This window comes from Pipistrellus kuhlii, unplaced genomic scaffold (genome assembly GCF_014108245.1).
Source record: "Pipistrellus kuhlii isolate mPipKuh1 unplaced genomic scaffold, mPipKuh1.p scaffold_m20_p_5, whole genome shotgun sequence".
Taxonomy (NCBI): domain Eukaryota; kingdom Metazoa; phylum Chordata; class Mammalia; order Chiroptera; family Vespertilionidae; genus Pipistrellus; species Pipistrellus kuhlii.
In genome coordinates this window covers 6,326,828-6,354,128 of record NW_023425551.1, presented here as the reverse complement: position 1 = coordinate 6,354,128, position 27,301 = coordinate 6,326,828, and the positions used below count along the sequence as shown (strand labels likewise).

The window sequence follows — 27,301 nt, the reverse complement described above, 5'->3', positions numbered from 1 at the left end:
TTAATTTCTGAGAATTTTTCTTGTCTTATTTCTTTTGAGATTTTATCACCACCCTTTTCTCTGTTTCATTTCTGGAATGCTGCTGATCAGATTTTAAGCCATAGGTTCATTCTTTCTATGCGCTTTATTATTTTTTTCTTCTCTTCTCTAATGTTCATGTCTTTTTTTTTAATCTCTTGAAGAGTTCCTGTTTGTATTCCTATCATTCTGTTGAATTTTTTTCTTTTCCAAGAACTCCTTTTAAACATTTTTTTTACATAACATCTTGTTTTAATTTATTAATGCAATACCACCTTAAATCTCTAAAAATGACAGAGATTTTTTTTTTTTCTTAAAAGAAAGGTTTTTATTCATCCCCTTTGTTATCTCTAACTATTCCAGGTTCCTCTTTACTTTTGGTTGGTTTGGGCCTCTTTTCAGTCCAAAGACTTCTTGTGGCAATCTTTGTCCAAATTTATCTCTGAGGGTGAGGTGCTAGAGAGCTGGTTAAAAGGGCTGAGCAATGGGAGAGGCCTATGACTACCAGCTTCTACTTGGGACGGCCACACGACACTAGAAGGTTTGCTGGGGGTGGAGGGAAGGAGTTGTTACTGAATGTAGGTCTTTTCTCTTTGGTGCTTTTTCAATTGCCCCACTGAGAAATTCCCCAAACATTTGCTTGGGGGGTGGGATATGAGGTGGGGTGGGGGAGTTGGGGATGCATCTGGTTGCTGCTGTGGCAACAGGAGCTGAAGATCCCCATTCACCCTACCAGTCACTGAATGGCCCTTATTTTAGCCCATGCCTCTCCTCTCTCTCCTCTGGGTCAGCAAGTCAGTCTGGAGCCTCTGCCCAAATTCCCTGGAGACTAATCCCATGACCGCCTGCTCCCGGCAATGGAGAATGGGAGGAAGCCTCCCAGGACACCTGGCTGCACGCAGCTGTGCGGGAACGTGGAGCTCAAAAGCTTCCTACCCAGACTGGCTGCCTCGTGCCCAGCTCTGCCCCTGGGACACTGGGTGCCACCCCTCCATGTCTCAGGGTTTCTGCAGGGGGGAGTTGTCCTTCCTGATGCCCCCTTCTGCCAACACTTCAGCTGTGCTTCCTCTGCTCTGCCACGTCAGATGTGCTCCTCCAGCCACTCTTCATCGTCCAGAAGTTGGCGGAAGTATGTCTTCCTCTGACATCCCTCTCCAATTCTTGTCCTTGTGATCTCGCAATCATTTATAAAATTATTATTCTTCACCGTCATTTTTGTGAAAATCTTCAGAAAAAAGAAGGCATGCAACTGGCCCACTGCATCTGGCTGGGAGTGCCCTAAGTACTTGGACTTAACGATTCCCGTGACCAGTTTTGTGTTTATAGCTCTTAGCTAGGTCTGTGGTACGTACTGCTTTCATGTGATCGTTGTGTTTGCACCTTCAGCGTCTGTGTCTGGGTGAAATAAAAGTCCTGGTGACATTTCAAAAGCAAAATGAACAAAAACAAGAGCCATTCATGATTATTTATGAATTAGACCCATTAGGTTCTTACTGAATAATGTTGTGATAATGAGGCTTAAAACTACTGTTTTTCAAATTACCTCCAAGACAAGCCAAGCCTGTATTAGCTATCTCTTTGATGGGAGAGAAGGTAAATGATGAGAACTGATGAAAAGACACTCTCGTGACCCGAGGCAGAGTTCACAACCCTCCAAAGACACATTTCTATGGAACTGGGTGGAAACATGTGTGTGCATTACATGTGCTCTCATGTGCCGATTCCCTGGCACAATGCAAGGATACCCACAACCCTGAGAGTCCAGGGCCTCAGTTGGAGAGCTCTGTCAGTCAGCCACTGGCCCCAAGAAAAAGCAGCCATGGAGAGGGCTTCTCGGCAGCAGCTGCCTTAGAAGCAGTAGCAGCAGCTCATATAACAAATGTTTCATGACGGAGGCAAACAAAAGCCAGCTCTGAAATTCCAGCCTCGCCATGGCCAAGCCCGCTCCAAATCCTAGAACCGCTCGGTGCGAGTTTTCCCCTCTCCAAATGCATTCCATATGAGGCGTGGTGTTGGGACTGCTGGGATCTCCTGTGTTCACTCAGAAAGTGGTTTTTAAAGCCCAGACTGAAAGGAAAGCCAGCCAGTGGGAAAACAGACTCAAAGTAAACACTGAGGCTCAGGTGTGGGAGGTGTGTTTGTTTTCCCAGCCAGGCACACCCCCTACAATGGGGCTGGAGGCTGAGAATGGGTTAACCAGCGGTTAGTGGAGCCCCTGCGTCTGCTTCTGGAAGTGGGATCTGAGGACCGGTGCCCATCCACAAGCCGTTTGCTATCAGCCCATGATGAGACCAGGGCACAAGGTGTGAATAAGCCTTCAGAAACCTGGATGATAATTTGGCATGGCTGCGATGATTTTTTTATTGACTAATTTTTTATGGATTGATTGATGAGAGAGAGAGAGAGAGAGAGAGAGAGAGAGAGAGAGAGAGAGAGAGAAGAAGAAGAAGAAGAAGAAGAAGAAGAAGAAGAAGAAGAAGCAGCAGAAGAAAGAGAAAGAGAAAAACAGAGAAACATCTATGTGTTGGTCCCCTTATATGTGCATGCATTGGTTGACTCTTGTGCATGTCCTAACAGAAGATTGAAGGCACAGCTTCAGGAGGAGCTGGCTCAATAGTGTGTGGAGAAGCTTCCTCTTAGACCTCCAGCCCAGGGAGATGGATCCAGCATGTCCTGCAGAAGAGCAGAGAAGTCACAGAGGGCATAAACCTGGACCATTTGCATACAGGCTTGAACTGGCTTCCTGAGGTCCCAGCCCAGGGGAAGGCCCAACACTGGGAGTTCCTGCCTTTTGCCCCCTTGCCCATGCTTCTTGCCCTTCAGGAGGGTGTCTCATCTCCTGGGGGCACCAGCCTTACGCTGAGTTCTAAAGGCTCCATGTATGGTGGAGAGCATTGGCACAGTCTCTGGTCACGGTGAAATGCACGCACCATGGTTTGGATGCCTGGTCTGTATTTGTTCTCTCCTCCAACTGAAGACCCAAGTCCCTCTGTTGGTCATGCTTTGCCCAAAACCAGAATGAATGTTGCTTATTGCGAGCAAATGATGTTTCTCTTCTGCTACTTTCTATTCCATCTTTCTAGAAAGATTTACCCCACTCCAACCCTGCCTCCCGACTCCCAGCATCCCTGTGGGGCATTCCCACACCCTAAACCACCCACTCCATGCCAACAGTCCTTGGCATCAGAACCACCATCTCCTAAAACTTTATCCTGTGGCCCACTCACTCCAAGACAATTTTAGAAATATGATGGTATTAACAGCTAACAGTCTTGTCCAAGGGAATTTCTATTAATAAATGACAATTATAATACCTCCTAGAACAGTGTTTTGCACATTAGGAATTCAATAAAAATTCGTTGAAATAATATTGAAGGCATGTACTATGATAAGCATTTTAGTGGATTCACTAACTTAATCTTCAGAACAACCCAATGACATAGATACTTTTATTATTCCCATTTTATATATGAGTAAATTAAATTTAAAGGTATATTACATGACACATCACTATTTTATGAGGAGATTCCTTAGAAAAAGAATCATTTCAGGTACGTTTTCTTATACGTATGTTTACAATGATTTAAAGCTTTTTAGGGGAAAATATGTTGCTATAGTCATCTAAATTTGGTGTACTAGAAATACAGGAAGGTGACATAAACCTTCGTTGGAGCTAGTCCATTATCTTGCCTCTTTGCTGCTTTCCTGCAGCATATAAGCAACAAGGACAGGGCATGAAATCTCGGTGGCCTTATTGGGTAGTAATACACTCTACACCCCAGTAGCCTACCCTGTGTCACACAGCACCAGGATTTGAACCCAGGCATAACCACCACACAACCTGCCACCTGTGGTCTAACGGAGTCATTCTGAGGTGTGACACTTCACTTCAAGGGAAGAAATTTTCAATAGCAGAAGTGCAGGCATGGGCCATGCTCTCAGAATGAGAGCTTTCTGCAGAGGAGTAGATTTTGAGCAACACCATTCCTCCTCACAGGAAACCATACCATTTCTACAGCTCTCTGTAGATGCTCTGAATCTGAAGGCCATCTCCTGGTCCTTGGGGAATCCTTACACTGGTTTGTCCCTCTTACTCTATATGGAAAAAAAAAAATGTTTGCACCTACTTTTTCCTGAGAGCAAAGTATTTTTAGATTTGTGTAGGCGTTCCCAACCCCCAGGCCAGAAAGAGTCACAGACCATGGAGAGACCAGCTCTCCAGGTCTCTCCCGCTCACACCTCCCCGCTTCCTTTCCAGTGGCTGGTGCTTAGAATGCCTGCCCACTGACAACATGCCCCTTCAGGGGGACTTTGAACCCCATCACAGAAGTGTAAGCGCTGTGGGTGTGAGCCTTGACACAGACAAGCCAGAGCTATGGAGACTGGCCAGGAGGGCTATTGAGCTGGCTCCCAGTCAAAACTGGCCCGATATGGACTGAGGTCAGCCATCTTTTTCAGAACCAGAATATAGAGCTGACACTCCAAATGGTGACGGAGTCTTGTGTTTGTTCAGGGTGATTTTTGGCTCTGCCATGCTTCTAGATTGCCACATTAGAGCTTAGGATATTGTTTGCCTAAGTATAATAGGGCATGTGAGTTGGTTCCTGGCATTGATCATGGAAGATTAGCTTACTTTCACCAACCCAGAATCAGCTCCAATGGCTATCAAGTAAGACCACACAACTCCCAGAGTGTCTATAAGTAGATACCAAACCACATGTGTTATGGGTCTTGATCTTAGACCAGATTATTATTAACTTTGCTTTGGTTGAAAGTGCGCCCCATCATATTGTTAAAATAGAGTTTCACAGCCTGTAAGTGACTAGGGTACGTCACTTTTAAGATGTTTTTCCAAAAGAAAATGTTAAATCCCAAATACATTTTTTGGCTGAAGAGGTGGTTTTAATGGTCCAGAGTCGAAAACTGTAACTTAATTCCTTGTAAAACTTAAATCAATTTCACAAGGGTTCTGCTAAACAGTTCCCTCTGTTCAGCTGGAGATTTCTACCAGTTCCTAACCCTTAAGATATATTAACATATTCTTTAAAAATGCCAATGTTTTTCCACTTTAAAAAATTCTGTTGTTAGTATCTGACTTCTGTTGACATGTAGTAGCTTATTTGTGGCCTCCATTGTGGTCCTGTGGTTAGAGTTTCCCCTTTCCCTCACTCCTTTTTTCCTTGGTATCAGGGAGGGAACACGGTGTCCAAATAACAATCTACATCTGCCGTTTCCCAAATCGTGCTTTCTGGAGGTGACGGGGGTGGGTGGGAGTACTGTTAAGGAGTCTGTATCGCTGAGTCGAACTTAATATTAAGTGTGACTGGGGTCTCCCATGCCTCTTTGGGCCATGGGATTTATTGGTGCAATGGCATCTGCTGCATGCCTGTGGCTCGCACTTAATACCACCAGAGACAAGAATGCTGAGCCCTGCTGAAAGGCAGTAATGCATCTGGAGAGCTCCAGAGAAAGATCCAAGTCGTTTTCAAATTTGCTTAATAATGTGCTCAGAGGTCTAATGTTTTGGGCTAAACTTCTTCCAATAACATGTGCTTTAGATATCAGGTTCATGAGGGGCAGAATGCACTTGCAAAAAGGAATCCACCCAGTAGAAAAAGGCCAGCATGCTCGCATCAGAGGCTTAGTGTTTCGTTTTGTGTCACAAAACAGAAAAGAATCTCACCCCAGTGAGTACCTTTTGCTGAAGTAATCAATGTCTCACCAAGAGGGGGCCAGGTTCTGTAAGGCGGTAATGCCATTCTTCAGTAAGCGTGTAGCCGATCTGGGACTATTTAGTTCTGAGGTGGAGTCCCAGGACACAGTCTTTAGATAAAGTGTGGATGTTTCAGCTTTTCTGGTTGTTGAAGAATATTTATAATTAGCTCTTTGAGCTCAGAAACTGAAAGATTAAGTTCATCTTTTTATGAAACTAATTTATTTTGAAAGGTACTCCTTATCTTCCTTATTTTTCCGTAAGTTCCCCTTCATCTTTTAGTAAATTTTATTTATTTATTTATTTATTTATTTATTTATTACTGAAGATATAGTGCTAGGGAGAAATATGAAGAACTTATTTGTTCTACGAACTCAATGTGGTGTAGCAAACAAGTTTTTGAGCACCTGTGTGTCCACCCCTGCTAAGGGCAGGAAGTGCTTCTTGGAGCTCCAGGGCCACCAATGAGCATCCTGGCTCTGTTGTCCAACACCCGAGTGATAGGAGATCCTGGCCTGGGAAGCCCCAAGGGGTTCTAGAGAGGTGTCGACACCTCCCACACTGAGTCGCTCTTGGGGTTGAAAAACCAGCTTAAAGTCTCCTGGATTCTCTCAGAAAAAGCAGTGGGGTCTTCAGAAGCAAAGCAACTCCTAGTTCTCTGCTTTCTTTAATCATCTTTGAGGCATTTCATGGTGTGTGTTTTAATTTATTTAAGGGAAATAGATCACCCTACTGCTCCATCATGTTGCCAGTCATCCAAGTTTGAAAGATTGAAGTCCTCTCAGTTATAATTAAAGATAACCACCACCCCAAATCCTGCCTGAAAGCATTATGTGGAATTTCCAGCTCACCCTAGACAGCACAAATGCCAGATTGCTGGGTGCCAGACACGTGTCTCTCAGTCACTACTATTTCCTGAAGGCCACAGTCAAGAAGTGTTCCATGGAAAGAGATTTCCCTCTTAAATCCATACAGAGCTTTAATACACTTAGGACATACATGTCCCTGGAGTGCATCATTGCAACACTATTTCTGGGGCTTGGAGTTTTTTACTTAGTGGACAGAGTCCACTGGTAAGCGGCAGTGGCTTCAACCCTATCCGGGAAGTTTAACGAACGTAGGCTCAGATCAGAGCTTCTTTCATGTGGGATTGTACAGGCTACACACAGTGGGTGTTATAAGCTGGTCCCAGTGCCAGCTGCTGAGTTCGAACCACCACTGCCCTTTAGCAGGCCACGAGGTTAGCTGGGCCTTTGGGAACCTAGTTCACTTCACCTTGTCCTTGACATTCTATCAGGAAGCTAATAGCTGCACTTTCGAAAAAGGCTTCTTCTGTTAATGAGGGTTTTTCTCTTTTCCTGAGATAAGAAAGCAGTAGCCTATATAGGTCATGGACCTGGACTTCTGAGCCAATGGACTTGGGTTTGAAATCAGCTCTAATTCATAGCACCTGTTTACTGCTGGGCCAGTTCCTTAACCTATCTGGGCTTCAGCTTCCTCCTGTCTGAAAGAGGAACAGAGTGACCTTACAGAGGTGGGCTAAGGTTTAATGGAGATAATGTACTAGTGCACAGAGGTACAGTTTCCAAGAGACTTTTCTAGTTGTTTTATTTGATTCCTCATTTTCAATCTCTAGCAGGGCAGCATTTTCAACAAGTTCTCAAGCTGGTCCAATCTTTGAGTCTGAAAGGAGAGTAACACAGTTGTTCCAAAGTCTATTTGTCTTAGGGTTGCGTTCCAGCGTTCCCTGGCATGAGGCATAGTGGTGTGTAGCACGAGAACGCCTCTGGCTTCAGCCTTTCTTGTGGTGGTGGAGCTGCCCGCTTCGTGCCTACCCATCTGGGCAGCTTGACTTCTTGGAAGTGATTCTGGAGTTCAGGAGAAATTCTTTTCCTTCTGCATTATTTTTGAAAATCGCCTTTGAAGTCAATAGAGTTGTTTTCTAATGCAAATGTAGAGGTCACTTGAAGTTGACCAACCACATCCTGTGAAACTTTCCCACTTGCTCTTCTAGTTTATTTTTAATATAAACCAAGAGTAAAACGACATCCGCACCCCATCTCAGATACAAATTGAAGCCAGGCTTTGTTTCCACATATCTGTGAAATAGAATAAGTAAACTCATTAGTCAACAGAGCCAAATATCAAAAGTACAACGATTGAAATTTCTTTTGAGAGACAAATTTTTTTAAACAAACTCCTTCTAATGCCACCTCTTCAAAATAGACTCACCCAGGCCGTGGTATTTTGTAGAAGAGCCACACTCAAGGGGCCAAAGAGCTCCAGTTTGCTGACCACATGTAGAATTTGAATTTTGGGAAAGTGTTATTTGTTTTAGAAAAATAATTGAACGATAGGATAAAAATTACATGTGACAGAGAGAAGCAGAAGCAATGTCCCCTGGACCCCTGTGGCATTGCTAGAATCACACAGAACTTGAACCCCTCTCTTCCGTGTACTTTTCTGCACATGCAGCAACATTGACTCCCCTGAATGGAGAATGTCACTCTCTAGGGGGCAGTGCAGATCCATGCAGATGCAATCCAGGGTTCCACTTTTTGTCTCTTGCCAGCCTCTCTCCCTAAAGACTTCCAGCTTCTTATCAGCAACTCTCCTTTATATTTCAACAAATTGCCTACCAAATTCTAGCCAATGGTCCTTTTAAAATCCATCTCTAGTAACACACACACACACACACACACACAGCCTTTTCTGGATGTATATAGGAGATGTGAACTCGTGTGACAGTTTCTAGCCCTAAGATAAGATACTAAAATTCTATGTCTCTACTTAATTTTTTAGTAGTCTAGAAGTTATTATCTTGATGTATGAACTATCGTGTAAACACCGTAAGGGCGGGAATTGGCTTCCTGGGTCTGAATCCTTGACCATTTGGGGTCACCATGAAGATACCTAGGATGGTTTAATCACATGAGCGTAGACTTGGGTCTTTTCTACCACAGAGTGACTGTCCTTCATCTGAAAACAAATGGACTTAACTCTGCAGTAGCTGACTTGCCTTCCTCTCCACAAGTCATCATAACATTAAGATTAAATGTCAGCATCACGGTTTAGCCAAACCAGATGTGAACTGTGCAACTAATTTCATGTCGGGGGATGCAGGTTGGACCAGGCACCCTTTACATGCTTTTTATTGAGTGACTACAGATGGCACCTGATAAAGTCTGCATCCTCTGGTATCTTGAGGTCATTGATTTGTTAGGTTTGTAGGTGTGGACACTCCAAATTCTGCTCAGACTCCCTCATGTTCCATAGCACAGTTCTAAAGGAATGTTAAAATGGCATTTGCCTGTTGACTTTTCCTCTTGGCTGATGGGGATTCTTCCTGAGAGGTAAACACAAGAATTTTCAGGGAGTAAAGTTTAGACTTTGTGGATATTTTTTTCAATAAATTATACTTTCAAAACTCCTTTAAAATTAAGTGGTAAAAGTAAGAGTCGTGGACTTTTCTTTGGAAATGTATTAGCCATAACCATCACACCTCTGGTGGATATAAATTGATTCTGAGTTTTATAGACATAATGATTAATTGTACAAAAATGTTGAGAGTCAGGAGATGTGGGAAAATGGAATGTGAAGTTGGATTGGTTTGCATTTTCTTCCATTTGACTTGGACTATTGAGTGACTGACTATTTGACTGTCTCTTCCTAATTATTTTCCACTTTATTTAGAATGTTTGTAAAGGCCCACAAGTCAAGGAGCTGAGCCAGGGCAACAGCTAGACAGGTGGTACAGCCAGGCTGGGGTGGCAACTGGGACAGAAGATGCAAGCAAACCAAACTCCAGGCACACCAGGTGGCTGCAGTTTGGAGACACAGATGAAGCAGGCAGCCGAGGGAAAATGATGTGTTGGGGGTGAGACAAAGACCAGAGTCTCCACCATGGAACAAGGATCCCACAGGCTAGGACTAGTTATCCAGGAAACTTCCATCATCAACAAGCTCTCCATTTCACATTGAGCAATAGGTCTTAAACAGCCATAATCTGGGGAAACGCTTATGTCTAAGAATAGAGAACCCCAAAACTGCCTTCAACCACATTGTGGTCAGCCCTAGGGAGTTGGGGGAGAGGAGTAATCAACTGATCAGAAAAGGTCCAGAAAGTCGGACAGCCCCCTCTGCATCCCTTGGGGGTTTCCACAAAGTAGTGGTGAATATTCTGGAAAAATTGGGGAAGCCAATGCAGAAAAGGAAAAGGCTTGAAAATGGACCTGATTTCCCTAACATCAATTCATTGTAGTGTTGGGACTTTTGACCCACAATGTCCTGTTGATGCTCTTTGTATTTTATTGTTTTGTTAAATAGCATTTTACACCATAAGAAAGGGAGTCTGAATTTGTATGGGCCAACTCAGGGGATTGGGCAGAGGGTTGAATGGCACCGCTGATCTCAGCAGGGCCATGATTTGTCCTTGTGTCTCAGCCATGGCGTGGACACCCCTTCACTTCCCCTCTACTCTAGTGATGGTTTCGGGAGTTTCTTACAAAACTTTACTCTCTTTTTTTTTCTTTCTTTTTTTAAGTGTTTTAGATGCTTCAGTCATGAGTTATTTTTTGAAACCTTTATTTGCCCAGCTTAGGCAATATGCAACAGAAGAGGAAACGAATAGAAAAAAACATAGTCCCTAACCAAATGGAACTTTGTAGAAAAATACATGAAACATCCAGAATATATTTCTGGTGTTTAAAGCATCACATAATCAATTCTAGATTGTGTGGCATTAGTAAGCAGAAGGCACATTAAGAAAGTTGTAAAGCTAGTGAATATGTAGGTGGGGAAAGTCTATAAACATATATGAATTCGAAATAGGATACAAATCTTTGCTTTTACTGAACCACCATCTTTTAAATGTTTGAAGGAGCTGAGCACCTTGAAGTCTTGATATCTGTAATTGCAGGAAGTATAATTTATCCACTAAGTGTTTAATTAAATTTGAGCTTAAATTATTTTACTTCAGTTGAGAAGATTAGCACTTCTCATTTTTGTGCCAGCATGCTGATATTCTAAGAGAACAGATTTTGAGGAAGATAATGATAATATTGTCATCATTACAGTTCACACTAATTGGGAATTTATTGTGCCCCAGATGCTTTTTAAACCCGTTGGCTTTGTCCTAGTAAAACCCTCTGAGATAGATACTGTTATTATACCCATTTTGTAAGGAATGTCATTCCCAGGTAAGAAAACCAACATCAGAGATGATTTGGAACTTTCCTAGGTCAACGAGCTGGTCATTGGCAGAGCCAACACTCAAACCCCAGCCTGGCTTATTTCCAACACCCCTTGCTCTTGACCATTGTGTTCTACTGCCTCTATCTGTAAATAGCAAAATCGAAAATATGAGGGTCTGAGAGAGATGGGGTAGCTATTAAGAGCTATGATTGTAGGCAATTTTATTTGGCTAAATCCTTAAGAACCTAATGTTTGTGGAAAGCTTAGGAATTCTGTTGAGATGATGTTCATTGATATTCTAGATATGTTACTTTGTTTACTTTTTCTGCAAGAAAGACTTTCATAGCTGAAGTTGACTACAATTGACTGCTTTAATAAAGTGGTTGCAAAGACTGTATCAGGATAACAGTAAAGCCATTGGTTTTAGTCATGTCAACAACTTTGGCTTTCATAGGATTTTAATGAATCGGGGAATGGAATTTAAGAAAGCAAACAATCCAAGGAAAACCGCTTATTTTTCTAAAGTCGCAAAGCAAAAATAGGAATCCTTTCCAGTCTAATTGCTGCAGTCTTAAACATCTTAGAGTCCATAATTTACCAGATAGGACAAAAAGGTGATTAATAAGCACTGCTTTGAAAATGTTTTAAGGATCTAGCATCATTATTCTAGTTGTTGAGATAAAGGACTTGCAGTGGTATACTCACTGTTAAAATTGTAGTGAGTTGACATTCAGTAATGTTTATTTTTTAAGTTATTTATTGAAATATATTATCTAGAAATAAATGGTGACCAGGTAATGAAATCAATTTAATATTAGTTTAGCCTTATCAGTTAAAGAGAATTATTGCCTTTCAAATATTTTTACAAAGCCCTTTGTTACTTGGGAATATCATTGAAATGATATGATTAAAGGCTGTGAATATCAATAAGCCTGAAAACAGCCCACACTAATGTTTAGCATTATATCTTTTTCTAATTCTACCATCCTTAAACTATTTGTTCTGTTGTCTACAGACCCAAGCTCATGGGGGTAGGGAGTGGGCCACAACAGATATGGAAATAATGTATTCACTGTCTGCTGCTCTAAGGTATAACCTTAGATGTCAACTGATTTCAGCTATTTGGCAGTATATGTCAATGTATTTATTGTACATTAGGAAATAAATAGCCATTCATATATCTATCCAATCATGAGATGAACTAATGGAATTGGAAACTAATTCCCTCACAAGCGTTCTAAGTTTGCATAAAGAATACGGGCTATTGTAACCATTGACTTATTAAAGAATTGGACCTAAATACCTCAGGAAATACACCGAGGGCATAGTGGTCTAAAAGCCTTCAGCCAAAAAGTGCAAGAATCGGGGCTTATGTCTAGTGCGAATTTTGGACAGCTAGTCATGTTGGCCAGAAACACAGGTTGTCAGGCTGAGCCCAGCTGTGATCACTGCCATGGACTTGGGGGGATGGGGGGCGGCAAGATTGGTGACTCCCAGCCCATGATGCATCACGCCTGCCCAGGGAACCACAGAATTTGAGAGCAGAAGTGATCCCCTACCTACTCTCACTCCATCATCTCCCTCCCCGTTCTCTGCAGCTTTGGACTTTGCTCCAGAGAGCTCTGCACTATTAAAAAAGGGAGAGTGGGAGTAATTCTACCTGAAGAAGAGCCAGGCAACTTTCTCTCACCTTCACGACTAGCCAAAAACTCAGGCCCTCATTTTATCGCAAGCAAACCCAAGAAGAGTTGCCTGAGTTAAGTAGCATTAAGTTAGACATTATTCTTTTAAAAATATATTTTTTTATTGACTTCAGAGAGGAAGGGAGAGAGAGACAGAAACATCAATGATGTGAGAGAATCATTGATCAGCTGCCTCCTGCACGCCCCCCACCTGGGATTGAGCCCGCCACCTGGGCAATGTGCCCTGACTGGGAACCAAAATGTGACCTTGTAGTTCATAGGTCAACGCTCAACCACTGAGCCACTCTGACTGGGCAAGAATTTACTCTTTTTTGGTAGAGTTGAGATAAAGGTTTTTAAGGAGGACTTGCTAATTTCTGTTCACATGTTTCACAACCCCTGATGTTCAATCATATCATCTCCTTGAGCTCCTAGTAAAAGGAGTCATATGCACCCTAGCACTGTCTTCATAACCTCTTGCAATTCTGGATATACTGCACACATCTTGAATGCTAGGGCCAGGAGGGACACCAGTGCTTATTGGGAAAGCTAAAGGCTTCATACAGATCTCAGTTTTAAAACCTTGACATTTTAGGTGACATTCACTAGATCCATTTTTGTAATCCATGAGAGGAAGTTGGTGAGTGAAGACAAGAACAAAAAGAACAGAATCATAAAGCTAGCAAAGATCAGGCACCTTGGCCAATTTACATGATTCATTGGGTCGGAATTTGTCAATACTTTTCTCTTTTCTCCAAAGAGAGATGATGGGGAAGAAGGGACATTTAAAAACAGAACTTAGAAGTCCTAATTTATCTGTGTGAGAACCCACAGTCCCCACAGAAACTCCAGGGATGAGTTAGTGAGGGGACTCAGTCCCTTAGACTGAGCTGTAATGGTTGCAGACAGGCCAGCCAGGAGGTTACCTCAGCATAGACCAAGTAAATAAACCATTTGGTGAAAGCCATTAGAGAGTAAATGTTACTGGAAAGTAATAAATCAACCAGCCTGTCTATGCATGGTTTTGCTAAAATGTAGGAGAAACTTGAAATTTCTAAAATGTCTTTCTGTGTATGATTTTGAAGCCAGTTTCTATTATTATATCAAAATAAGGTTTTAAAATATGGTAGGATTTAATGCCATTCTATGTATTCACTTTTACATAGTTAAGTTGTTGTTTTTAGGACATCATGAAACTACATTTCATGCTCCAATAAAACTGAGATGTAATGGGTTATAGCTCTTCTGTTTGTTTTCTTTTCTTCAAATACCTTTGATTTTTCCATCCTTTGAACAGATGTTTAAAGAATGCCTTGAATGTCACAGTAATTAACCTTTTCTCCTGTCCCCGCCCCGACCTGTCTGGACAACTGTTTCTAAAGTGAACGCATCCCGATAGAACCCAATGATGTGCTCCGAGCACATGTTTGAAAACAGTGGCACCTCTTTCTGGGCTGCTTCTAAGCCACAGCCTGGTCTTTCCAGCATTGAGAGACTTTCCTTTTAAGTGACTCCTCATCCTCCCCTCCCTCCACCCCCATCTTACCTAAGAGGAAGGCTGGTGCACAACTGCACACTTTCTGGCTTGGGAGGCATATACATGTTCCTGGCAATCTCCCTTTATCTAACTTCCCATGCGGTTTCTCACAGCCACTGGCCATGCATATTCAGCTCAAGACACACACCCCCCAAAAAATAAAAAAATAAAAATAAAACCTTCACATATAGCTTACTGTTGATATGTCAGTGCCTCCCATTATTTTCTTTCATATGTCAAAAGGAGGAAAAAAACTTAATTTTTCTCATCAGAAGAGGTTACATTTCTATTCTACCTTAATAAAACACTCCTCCCCCATTTCTATTTCTAATAGCAATGGCTGCCCAAAGGCAATTAATCATTTAAATGTGTTCTCTTAGAAACTTGTAACTGCTATTGCCCTACATCTTTTATAGGGCATGTTTCAGTAAAAACTCAAGTTTATACCACAACCAAGCCTTTTAAAAACTTACTGTAAAAAAAATTGGGGTTTTTTTCTTCCCAGATTACATTTATAAACTTTAATATGTGTGTAACATCTTTACAGTATTTAAATGTGCGTATCAAACATTTACCAGTGCTCTCCAAAGGAGTAGTCATGGACCCAGGCATGGGTGCGTGATGGTCTTAGCATCTACTAGCATTAGTCTGTCAATTTTAGACTTTCTTCAAGTAAACAATTGCATGTCCCAATCCCCCCAATACAAATGGACATTTTCACCTCATTATTCTTTCTTAGGGTTTTGTTTAAAGCAAAGCACTTCGGATGTGATCTTAGATATGCAACCTGTGTTGTAGAGAATGCAGTCGAAAATCTGATGTCTAATGGGGAAAGAAGGAGGAGGTGATGGGGCTGTTAATTTATAATCTCCTAAAACCTGGTCCTAGCAGCATGTTATAGGCTGCCAGATAAAGTAAAATTTAATTTTAAAGTATCATTACATGTCCCTGTGGAAGTGACAGCATCCTTGGAACTTCATTTCACACTTTCCTGACTTGCGAATGGTTATTTTTGAGTCGCACTTCTTAGGAACTTAACTTCTTAATGCCTGGACAAGTGGTTAAATAGCTCACTTATCTGCATGTTTGGTCTCCAGGAACAGCTACTTCCTTCAAAGCTTTTCAAGGGTCTATCAAACTCTCCCCATGTTTAACATTCCAGAGACAACATCCAGGTTGCTGGTTCTTGGGACTCACCATTGGTTCAGTCATCAAGACTGATCATGGTGATAAATATAATATTAAAACAACAAGAACAATGAGGTAGCTACATCCTGTTAAATGTATCCAGAATAAACTATAAAAAATAAAAATCTAGGTTCTGTGGTAGCCAGTTCTGAGTTCTGAGTACCTAGACTATAGGAATGAGGAACTATTTAATCACTGCCATTATTGTCATCACATGGTATAATTCACTAAAATTTTGTGCACAAAATGTTTTATAAACAACTATATCCCCATATTAAGTGCAGTACTGTAGACAGTAGATATAGGATCTCCAAAAGCCATGTGCATGTTAAAGATTAGATAAACTAGGTTATAGTTAGATTGACATCATGCAGCATTAAAGATAGTGTCTTAAAATTGAGGAAAATTGCATTATGCAAATTTCAGGATCTCTGGCAAAAGAAAGTAATTGTGTCTTAAAGCTGTCAGAACTGAAAGCCCTGTCAGCTATGTGAAGAGGAGTCACCACTCAATATCTAAAGTTGCCGTTTATCTTAGGGAGACCAGCAAAAAGGCACATGATCACTTATGAACAAGGATGCCTATCTCATATTATCCGGAGTCATAGAAACTGAAAAACAACTCCTTTATCTAAGTAGCAAACTGCTGCGTGACCTGTAAGGTGTTCATAGAATGGAGCACATAGCACAATGTGACTGGGGATAATTAATGCTATAGGAAAATGCTTACCGTAAGTTAAGTTTTAAAAGAATATAAGACTAAAGAAACAGTATTGCAGAGATCTATTTTATAATTCATGTATATAAATAAGAAAAAGACCATTTTTTAATGTAGAAGGAAATACATTACTAAAAGTAATAAATGTGGCTTGACTTAAAGTCAGTTCATCTTCTTAATCTGTTTTGCAAAAACATTACCATCTATATGTGTGTATATATAGTATGTAGATATTTATATGCATCATAATCAGAAAAAATGAATTTTTAAGTTAAGTACTTTCCTCAGAAATAAAATTTGAAGCTAAAAACTTATAAACTGCCCAAACACTTTATGATAACCTTTTACACAAGATAGGAAGCTTGATCTACCTGAAACCCTGGAGCAAAAAGAATAAGAGCAACATAAAAGAGAGAGAGAGAGAGAGAGAGAGAAAGAACTGTCCTGTGGGCATGTCTCTGTGAAATGCTCAAAATGACTCTGGGTGTCAACAATTGGTTTCCATGTCATCTAGGCAAGATGTAGAGATCTCAGTGTGATTCCCAGATAGGGGGGAGAGAGAGAGAGAGAGAGAGAGAGAGAGAGAGAGAGAGAGAGAGAGAGAGAGAGAGAGAGAGAGAGAGAGAGAGAGAGAGCGCCCCCCTAGGCCTCCTATGAGGAATAGAAATAAGAAGAACCTTGCATGTAAAGTACAGGCAAAGCTTACAAAATTGTCAGGTACCACAGAAATTTGGACAGAGCTCCTGGACAGATCTCTTGCATTTGATCAGGATGCCCTCATCAGTGATTGGTAAGGGCCTCCACTGTACGATTCCAAATAAAGTAGCCAAAGTATGAAAAGTAGCAAAACACTCATTTCTCAGTGATGATCTCAAATAAAAAATGTATTTCCAACAAAGAAGTACATGTTGTTAATAATGCCACCTAAGTCTTTCCAATGAGATTTTTTTTTTCTGAAGTAGATATTATAAAATAGAAACGTTTGTTCCAATGATTGCTGTGAAAATGAATGCCCCGGCATCACCATCGCCATGCCCAAGCCAGTATTGTAACGGTAGAAGCTACCTCAGGGAAAACCTAAGAGTGTAATGAGGGTCATATACACTCTCAAAGAAATAGACCAGCTTCTTGGTGAATTGGGCCCAAGTTGGGGAGAAAACAAACAGGAGTAGGTTGCTCTCTGGCCAGTGAACAGGGCAGCGGGGAGAGCAGGGGAGCTGGAGCAGCCAAACCCAGTGATGCTCCCAGCACAGACGGCCTGACAGCAGGGTCTGAGCTCTGGCGCCTCTTCAAACCCTGCTGATAAGTAATGCTAATAGGAGGGTGATTGTTCCCATGTTGACTTCTACGTTAGCCCCTGAGTTTGGTTGGACGGTAATAAAAAATGCAGGTTCCAACCCTTGGCGGGGTGGGGAGGGGGGGGGGGTGTCCTCATTTAGTTGGAGAGTAGTCCCCTACACCAAAAGGTTGTGGTTCAATTGCTGGTCAGGGCACATATCGAGGTTGAGGGTTTGATCCCCGGTTTTGTGTGCATGAAAGACAGCTAATTTCCCCCCCCCCCCCTCTCTCTCTCCTTTTTATATATATCCTTGGGTGAGGAATTTTTGAAAATGCAGGAGTGACTCATTGCACATTCAGTGTTTCTGTCAAGGTGTCCACCTGGCCCCCCCTCTGCGGTCTGCCCCTCCTCTGGTGCCCTCCTAGGAGAGACGCCCGCCCCAGGCTGCAGGGAAGCTTCGATCATGCCTTGCTAGGGAAGTGACGGGAAGAGTCATGCATTTGTTTCTCTCTTTAGGATGCACCTTCCTCTTGGGGGAGGAAGCCTGGTGTTCAGTTCCTAGCAGTTTTCTTATTCCCTGGAATCAGGCTTTGTGTTCGACACAGGGCTGATGAATGAGCGAGGGGAGGTTAGGCAGGAAGATATGAAGGACCAGCCCTCAGCCCCAGCAGTCTGGGCACAGGGGATAAGCAGTGTGGGGTGGATTGCCCAGGCAATAGCGGGAAGCCCCTCCGGAGGGGTGCCCTCACCCCGGCATTTGATGAGGTTAGGACCTGTCTGTGCACTCTTTCTGGGCGGCGCATGCCTCCTTCTGGGGCTGGTTGTCGGCTTCCCTTCAAAGGCCACAGTGCTCTGTCCTTTGTGGGCCCTCCTGACCCACCCCACGCAGTCTATCCCTTTTCTGCCCGGCTCCGCGTGTCCTGCTACTGCTTCCAGAAATCAAAGCAAATTGGGAGCGTTATAAAGGTTCATTCTCTTGTATCAAAGGAGCCTAGCACTTTCAGGCTTTTCTCTCTCTCTTTTTTAAAGTAAATTATGTAAATTTCACTTGGCTACATGGAGAAAAGAGCTCTCTTGAAATTCCAAGTGAGCTTGATTTATTTTTTAAATTATTTATGTTTCCAGATTTGAACAGAATATTGAAAAAAAAAAAAAAAAAAGAGGGGAAATACCTCTGTTTACTTTACCAACCCCAAGCACCAAGTCAGCCATGAAGTGCTTTTTGTTCTCTTCCCCCCTAATTGCCATGCCTCCGAGAAGCTGGTCTAAACATGCCATCGATCATCCGGGGGCGAATCAAACGCCGGCCTCTCAGCCCGGAGGCCCGCGCATCGCTGGGAGCCGGGGGGACACACATTCATTTCCGCGCAGGCAGCTGCCCGGCCGGCCGGCGTGTGTTTGAACCGCGCGGCCTCCCTGGGTGATGCAGGAAGTGAGCGCGCCCTATCTGTGACAGGCATCGTGTTCACACGGTGTCGGGTCACCCAGCGTGGTGTGGGACTCCGCGGGAGTGGCCCTCGGATGCCTACCCACTCTGCTTTCCCTCCACTCATTTCTGCCCCAGCCCCACCCCACCCGACCTTGACTTCCATCACACCTGCCACCTGAGAAAGTAGGCTTCATCCCGTGTGTGCTAGAAATGTCTGGGTGTGATCTCACCCGAGGTTAGGAAACCACAAGTCTTGACAGTGTGATTTTAAAAAAACAAACAAACAAAAAAAACCAGCAAGGCCTCTTGGTTGATCACCACTCAGGGCCCCTGAAGCTGAAGAGTTGATGCCTACCTTTTGGCAACGTTTGTGTGTGTGTGTGTGTGTGTGTGTGTGTGTGTGTGTGTGTGTTTTCAGTGGTAAAAGGTGGCCCCATTCTTCTGGTTGTTATTCAACTCTGATTCATTTCTCGCACATCATCTCTGCTGGACCGGGTTCAAACAGGCGGGGGCTGTTGGAGCAGGGGCTTGGTCCGTGTGGAGTGTGCATTCTCTTAGATCAAGGCTGGGAATGCTGAGACCACATCGGCCTCGCCTGCAGGCCCGTGCCGAGGTTTTGTTACTTTGCACATGGTTAACCATCTCAGAGGTCGTAAAGGGGGGCCTCTGTCCTCGGGTGCAGCAGCTGGGTTTACACAGTATTTCCAGATTGTTTGTTTTGACCCTGAGCCAGGGCTACATCGTTTTTCCATTATGCGTGTTGGACAGATGAAGAGCGGTGGGAAGGGGGACTTCACGGGGCAGGTCTGTGATTCCCTTTTTATTTACATTAAAGGGACTTTGTAGGGTTCTGAAAATTGTGAGCCAGTCCAACTATAAAGTCAATGCAGCAGAGGTAGAAGGAGCCATCACTTTTGTGAAAATGTCCAGGTCTTGGGCAGTAAAGAAACCTTGTCCATGGCCTCTACTTGAGGCCACGTTGGTGGCATCATGCTTGTCACAGCTCAGTCTTGCATACCAACAGGCTACAGGTAAATGATATTTATTACCACATTCAAGGGTTAAATTCCCAGAAATTGCTTGGGAGGGACAGAGTTAGCAACCAGAGTCTGCACGCCATCCACAGGCATATGCATTCCGTGCAGATGGGTATGCCTGGTGCTGGGCGAAGCTGTGTTTTCCAGGGGGCCATGGGAGTCTTCCTTTGCAGTCCTTTTCCTGAGACTTCTCCCAGTGTCCTTCCCCAAGTCCTTCCGCCAGGGAGCCTTCAAGATGGCCAAGGAGCCACGGTTTAAATTTCATCCACAGCAAAGCCCTTCGCATGTGGGTCGTGTGCATGTGAGCTGAATGAATGTACTTCGTGAAACATTTTCTCTTGCTAATGGAGAAACAGCATTTAAAAAATACCCAAAACGGTGGCAACTTATGTCATTGGACAGTATTATTAGGGCATGCAGATACCTTTGTGCCCAACAATGTTTGGGTTTCTTTAGTTACTGGCTGCAGTAAATAGCCCACGTGACATACATCCCGCAGCTACCAGGTCGCAGTGTATATTATGTCTTTCCACTCAGGTGTTTGTGGCAAATGTCCCCTATCGCAGTATTTCTTAAGCTTGGCTGAGACCGTGTAAGTGACCTGTCGCGGTAACACAGTGTTCTCCAGTGAAGTGGCTAAGAAAAGCAAGTATCCCTACCTGTCAGTCCTGGGACCCTAAACTCCTTATCAGCTTATCCTAAAGAAACTTAATTCCACCAGATGGAACGTTTGCTTAGGAAGGGCCCTCAACTATGAAAATAATTTATTTTTTTTTAATATATATAACCAAAAGTTGCCCTATATGTTAATCCAGTCTTACAGATGGATTTAACATACAGGTTTCAAATCAACAAACCGTTACGGAGGGTTATGTGCCAGGAGGTTAGGTGCTGGGAACGAAAACTGAATAAAGACACAGCCCCTTTCAGTGTGAAAACATTTTTACTGGCTTGCAGGTTTTTCACCAGATCCTCCTAGACATACTGAAGCGTTCCCCCCGACTTAGAACACTCAGCCCTTCTTTTCGGCCGATCCCCTTAATGCCAGAATATACACAGGGAAGGGAGAAGTGGGTGGTTATAGATTTCCACTCAATTTGTAGCAAAAAAGGTGCTAGACTGAGAATTAGAACTCCCACTTTCTAGGCTCAGGACTGTACCTTGCTGGTCATACAACCTTGAGCCAGTCTGTGACCTCTCAAACCCTGGGTACCCCCAGGTAAAATGGGTTGCTGTGAGGACTGTGTGAGACAAGCAGGGTGTGTGTGACGATACATTAACCCAGGGAGCTCTATGCAAATGCAGGGGGTGCTATTCTAATGGAAAGGGTAGGGGGACTTGAGCTGTTTAGACCGCTATCTATAAAGCTTCAATAATGCAGAAAGCTGACCCAATTCAGTTTTTAAAAAAATATATTTTATTGATTTTTTTACGGAGAGGAAGAGAAAGGGATAGAGAGTTAGAAACATCGATGAGAGAGAAACATTGACCAGCTGCCTCTTGCACACCCACTACCGGGGATGTGCTCGCAACCAAGGTACATGCTCTTGACTGGAATCGAACCTGGGACCCTTCAGTCCATAGGCCGGCGCTCTATCTACTGAGCCAGATTGGGTTTGGCCCAACTCAGTTTTATTCTTGTTTATGTTTTTTCCCCTACCAGCATTGGGTAACAGATTTTTTTAATGTTATTAGGGATCAGAGTTATAAAAAGAATCCCCATTCAGGGCCCCAGTGGCTCTGCGGGGTCTGCCACTGGTCTTTAGGGAGAGCACAGAGCCTTGGAGAAGCTGTCCCCACACAGTCCTTACTCCACAGCTGACTTTGAACATGTCCATATGGAAAAACAATCTTTATTTTGCTATTCAAATAGGAAGATCAGAAGTTGGATTTTGTTGTTGTTGTTTTTGTTTGCTTTCCCTTCTGATCATTTCACAGCTCAAAACCAGTGCTTACTTTGAGGAAATTTTCTACAATCATCATGAAAATAATTAAGAATATTCCCTGGCCAATCCCAAATGTTAATTAAGAAAACTGAAAGAAAAAAAAAAATCAAAAGTATCCTGAAACCACAGTTTCTCTTGACCAAAATGTGCTTATTAATTAAAGACCAGGCCAGAAGCACCTGATGTGGCCAACATTCTTACTCCAGACAAGCAATTGAACCCCAAAACGAAACACTGCAATTTACAGACCCCAGTGGGAGCTGAAAAATCCCAGATGTAAGGGTGGACCCCACATTCATTGGGAATTTTCTATTAAGAAATTACCTTTGTCCCTAGTTAGCTATGTCTGCACCTTACAGGCACAGCCAAGCCTTCTTTGGGTCTGACAGCACTCTCTTCCTTCTGTTAGCTTGTTTCACTCACTCAATGAGCATGCTCAGAGGGTGCCGTGTTTCCCCAGGTGCTAAGCTGTGGAAGCACAAAGATGAATGGGGTATGAGTCCTACCCTGAGCACTCTCAGCATAGCCAGCTTCTATAAGAGAACAGCTGGATGAAACCGGTGGGGAGATTGAGGAAAACATCCAGGGGGAAGATTTTAGAAGTTTGGTCATGCCTCTGAGGCCTCCTAAAAATTTTCTTTCTTTTGGTTGAAATATGTAAACCTGTCCTATACTCTCAGACTTACACACACAACAGACCTTATATGACCAAATAGTAGTTATATAAGACCCAATGCCATGCAGAGTATTTAACACAAGCCCTTTGAATTTGGTGTCCCCACAAGGGATTTCTGATCAAGGAGAGGAAATGTTGATGCCATCAAATCAGCTGGAGTGAAATGCCCTATCTGCCCCATGGTTGCTAGGTTGTAAAGAGGAATTCCCCCCTTATATGTGAGCCCCATCCAACCATAAGTAGTGTGAAGGGTAAAGAGCTTGGGCTCAATAGTCAGACTGTTTCAGACCCGACTTCTGGCTTCTCCTCATATCAGCTCTGTGACCTTGGGCAGGTTACTAAATTCCAGTATCACATCTGTGAAATGGTGATGTTGAGAGAACCCAACTCATTGGGGAGTTTTCTGAGAATTAAATGCATGTTAGCTATCTCATAGTCCTCAAAAATACTTATGATGCTGACGATAATATTCCAGTCATTGCTTATAACTCCTGTGTCAGCATAGAAAAGTTATTCAATAAGTGTGTGCAGGGGATAAAAAAAGGAAGGTGACATTGATCACACGAGTGAGGTCTAACTAAAGCCTTAATTTTGACGCCAAGCACCTACTTCTTAAATTTATGAAACCCAGAATTTCAAAACCTTTAGAGCAGAAACATAAAACTGAGATTTATGTGGCAGCCAGGCAGGTAACATAAAAGAATGAACTGACATTTGGAGTCGGAGACAGAATGGAGAGAGCTGGCCCCTCTCAGGGGAACAGCCATACTCAGCTCCAGAAGAATATTGCCTCACTTTGAGAGAAGCCAGAAATCCAGATTTCCATGTGAAATAGACCAAGCCTTACAACAACCAAGTCAAATTCTAAAAAAAATATCACACAGGCCAAATAACACAGTCTGCCAGTCAGATCTCGGGCAGCGTGCTTGCCATCCTGCCTGGCTCTGTATTTGTCTCTTCCTTTTGAAATGTTCACCTGTGGACACAAAAGACATGAGCCCCTTGAACTCTCAGTTCCTGCTCATTTCCAAGGATGCTCCTGGGGTGAGGGCTTCATTTCTTGATTGTTACATTCTACAGCGCATGCTCACCTTCTGAGGGCTACTTCTCTTCTCCGATGATGCTAATTGTAAGTATAGATTCTTAAAGCCTGATTGTTTTGTGGCTGAAATAACAACAGCCTCCAAAAAACCCTAACAACTTCCTGTAGAGCTGCTATTATGGCAATCTGGAGAGAGACTGGTTCCACAACTCACGTAATTTTGTTTTGTTTGGAGGGAAAGTCTGGCATTTTACAAAAATACTTAGCAATGGAATGACTTTTCCATAGCACTGATTATTGTACAGCAAGACACATAACCATATGTCTTCGAAATGTGACTTGAAAAATTCTCTGCTAACACTACAAGGAAAATTGCCCTCTAGTCTTTCCATATGAAGGGGATCATTTTCTACAAGCTTATGAAAGCTTCACTGGTTAAGACACATATTTAGTGAGTGGAAACCTCAACACGAATGCAAATTCGGGCTCAAATTCCAGCTCTCTCATTTACTTACTAGCTGTGTGATCTTGGGTAAGTCATTTAATCTCCCAGAGCTTTTATCTCCCCATCTGCAAAAGAGGGCTCATGATCCCTCACAGGGTTATTGGGAATATTAAAGTAACCATCAGATGCACATAATCCAAACCCGTAATAGGTGTTCACCATCCATCTTGGTTGACTCTGAGTCTCTGCTTCTTCTCTTTCTCTTTTATTTTATTTTTTCCATTGCCATTCATCCCCTCTATGCCATCTTCTACCCCCTCCCTGCAGCACTCCTATTTTAGACCATGACATAGCCCTCTGGCAATATCATTAACCTTCCTATTAAATGTGTCAGCTCTGTGAAAACAAAAGGACAGAAAAGCTATAATTATTTTACATAAACTTTTGGTTTTGTGTCCACAGTGGTATGAAAACTGAAGGGTGGAGGAGTGGATGATATCACTCAGAGAATAATGAAGGGAGAGGGAGAAAGGCTAGACTAGAATCCTGGGAAGTACTGGCATCTGAAGGACGGGCAGGAAAGAGGACTGGATGTAGAGAATGTAAGGGGGAAACCAGGACAACCAGATTAATGCTATCACAGATGCCAGAGAAGAGCTGGTTTCAAGATGGAGCCAGTGGCCGACCGTGTTGTGATATCATGCTAAGAAATGCTCACCAGCCAAAACCAGTTTGGCTCAATGGATAAAGCATCGGCCTGCGGACTGAAAGGTCCCGGGTTCGATTCCGTTCAAGGGCATGTACCTTGGTTGCGGACACATCCCCAGTAGGGGATGTGCAAGAGGCAGCTGATCAATGATTCTCTCTCATCTATGTTTCTAACTCTCTATCCCTCTCCTTTCCTCTTTGTAAAAAATCAATAAAATATAAAAAAAGAAAGAAAGAAGAAAGAAAGAAAGAAAGAAAGAAAGAAAGAAAGAAAGAAAGAAAGAAAGAAAGAAAAGAAAGAAAGAAAGGAATGCTCACCAAATTATCGGCAGGGAAGCAAGAATAATTTAAATGGGGAATTTGGGGAATTGAGGGAACATAAACCAGGTTTTGATGAGTTCAGTCATGTGTATAAGTTGAAATTTTATGATAACAAATTTAGAGAACTATTTAAGAAGTTTGGTTGTGATGGAGTGAAGAAAACAAAGATAAAATAAGAAAGGGGACATGGAGAATAGGATTTTATTTAAGACTAGAGGCCCGGTGCATGAAAATTGTGCACTCGAGGAGGTCCCTCAGCCCGGCCTGCACCATCTCACAGTCTGGGAGCCCTCGGGGGATATCTGGGGAGTGGGCCTAAACTGTCAGTTGGACATCCTTAGCGTTGCCACAAAGTCAGTAGTGGCTGCTTGCCACTTCTGGCTGAATGGTGCTCCCTGTAGTAGTGCACTGACCACAGGGGGCAGCTCCTGCATTGAGTTTCTGCCCCCTGGTGATCAGTGCACAACATAATGACCAGTCATTCAGCCATTCAGTCGATTTGCATATTAGCCTTTTATTTTATAGAAAGGGAGAGACTTTAGCACATTGGAATTTTGGTGGGATATATTTTAAAATCATAGCAATCTTTATTTTTTATGGTGTGAGAAAAAAGAACCTCACATAAATTAGAGTGCTCCAAGAGAGATTGTAGAAATATGGAAATGAGTAAATTATTTTTCTTGAGCTTCTCAATATTTAACTTAAAACTTTTTGTGCCTTGTCTGTCTTTAATATAACACTTTTAAAGCCTTGATTTTAAAAGCACAAAGGCGGTATCTATATTTAAAGCCTATGAACTTGTATTGCCTCAGATTAGCTATAGTTAATACCTATAGCAGAGAAGACAGACATTATAAAATGTTCTATCACAAACTTATTTCAGGAAAGACTATGCCAAGTTCTTTAACAACAATTCTAGAACTCATATATCAAAATGTGTTAAGCCTTTTAAGAGACTCCAGTTGAAAAGCAATATCCTTATTTCAATGAGGCCATTACTACTCGGATAACTTTTTAAAATTTCCTTCGTTAGCACTTCTATTGGAAGCTTCAGAAGTATCCCAGATATCCTCGAAAATGACAGGTTTTGTCCTGTAGCATGAATCTGACTTTGGAAACAGGCATTTGGAGCCATAATCACTAAATAATGTGCCTGTCAAATTTGATGACAAAAGTTTTAAATAAAATAAGGCGATAAACCGAGACCGGTTTGGCTCAATGGATAGAGCATCGGCTTGGAGACTGAAGGGTCCCGGGTTCGATTTCGGTCCAGGGCATGTACCTTGGTTGCGGGCATATCCCCAGGGGTGTGCAAGAGGCAGCTGATTGATGACTCTCTCTCATTGATGTTTCTATCTCTCTATCTCTCTCCCTTCCTCTCTGTACAAAAATCAATAAAATATATTTTAAATAAATAAATAAAATAAAATAAGGCGATAAAAGAAAATATCATGGCAAATCTATATGTTCTTGGGTTTCCAAAGATTTGTTAAATACAACATCAAAGTATAGGTAGCAAAAGAAAAGTAGATGAATTGGTCTTAATTAAAGTAAAAATTTTCATGCATCAAAAAAAAACTATCAGTAGGAAAAAGACAGCCTACAAAATGAAAGTATTTGCAAATCATATATCAAATATATATGTAGAATGTCCGGAATATGTAAAAAACTCCTAAACTCAATAAAAATTAAGTAATCCAGTTCAAAAAAGACAAAGAACTTAGATATACATTTCTCCAAAGAAGATATAAATGGCCAACAAGCACATGAAAACATGTTCTGCACTCAATAGTGAAATGAAAAATCAAAACTACAATGAGATACCACCTCACACTTACTAAGATGGCTATAATTTTTTAGAAAATGGAAACTGACTATTGTAGAAGAGGATTTGGAGAAATTGGAATCTTCATACAATGTACAGTGTTTCAGCCACTGAGAAAAAGTTTGATAGTTCCTCAAAAAGTTAAACAGAATTACCATATGAGCCAGCAATTCCATTCCTAAGTATATCTCCAAAAAGAACTGAAAATAGGGACTCAAACAAATACTCATTCACAAATGATCATAGCACCACTTTTCAAAATAATGAAAAGGTAGAAAAACCCCACGTGTCCATCAATGGATAAATGGATAAATAAATTGTGGTATAACTAACCATACAATGGAATATTGCTCAGCCATAAAAAAGAATGGAGTACTGATTCATGCAACAACATGAATGAATCTTGAAAACATTATGTTAGGTGAAAAAGCCAGACACAAAAGGGCAAATATTGTATGATTCCACTTATATGAAGTACCGAGAATAAGCAAATTATAGACAGAAGGAGGAGCAGGTAGAGGTGGGGTCATAGGAGTTACTATGTG

The 27,301-nt window shown here is 42.3% G+C and overlaps 1 protein-coding gene across 3 annotated transcripts in view; it reads left to right on the top strand.

Annotated features, from left to right (window-relative positions):
* The window catches only part of UST (uronyl 2-sulfotransferase), a 242,739-nt gene that overhangs the window by 208,146 nt on the left and 7,292 nt on the right, over nt 1-27,301 (top strand). The window lies entirely within an intron of this gene.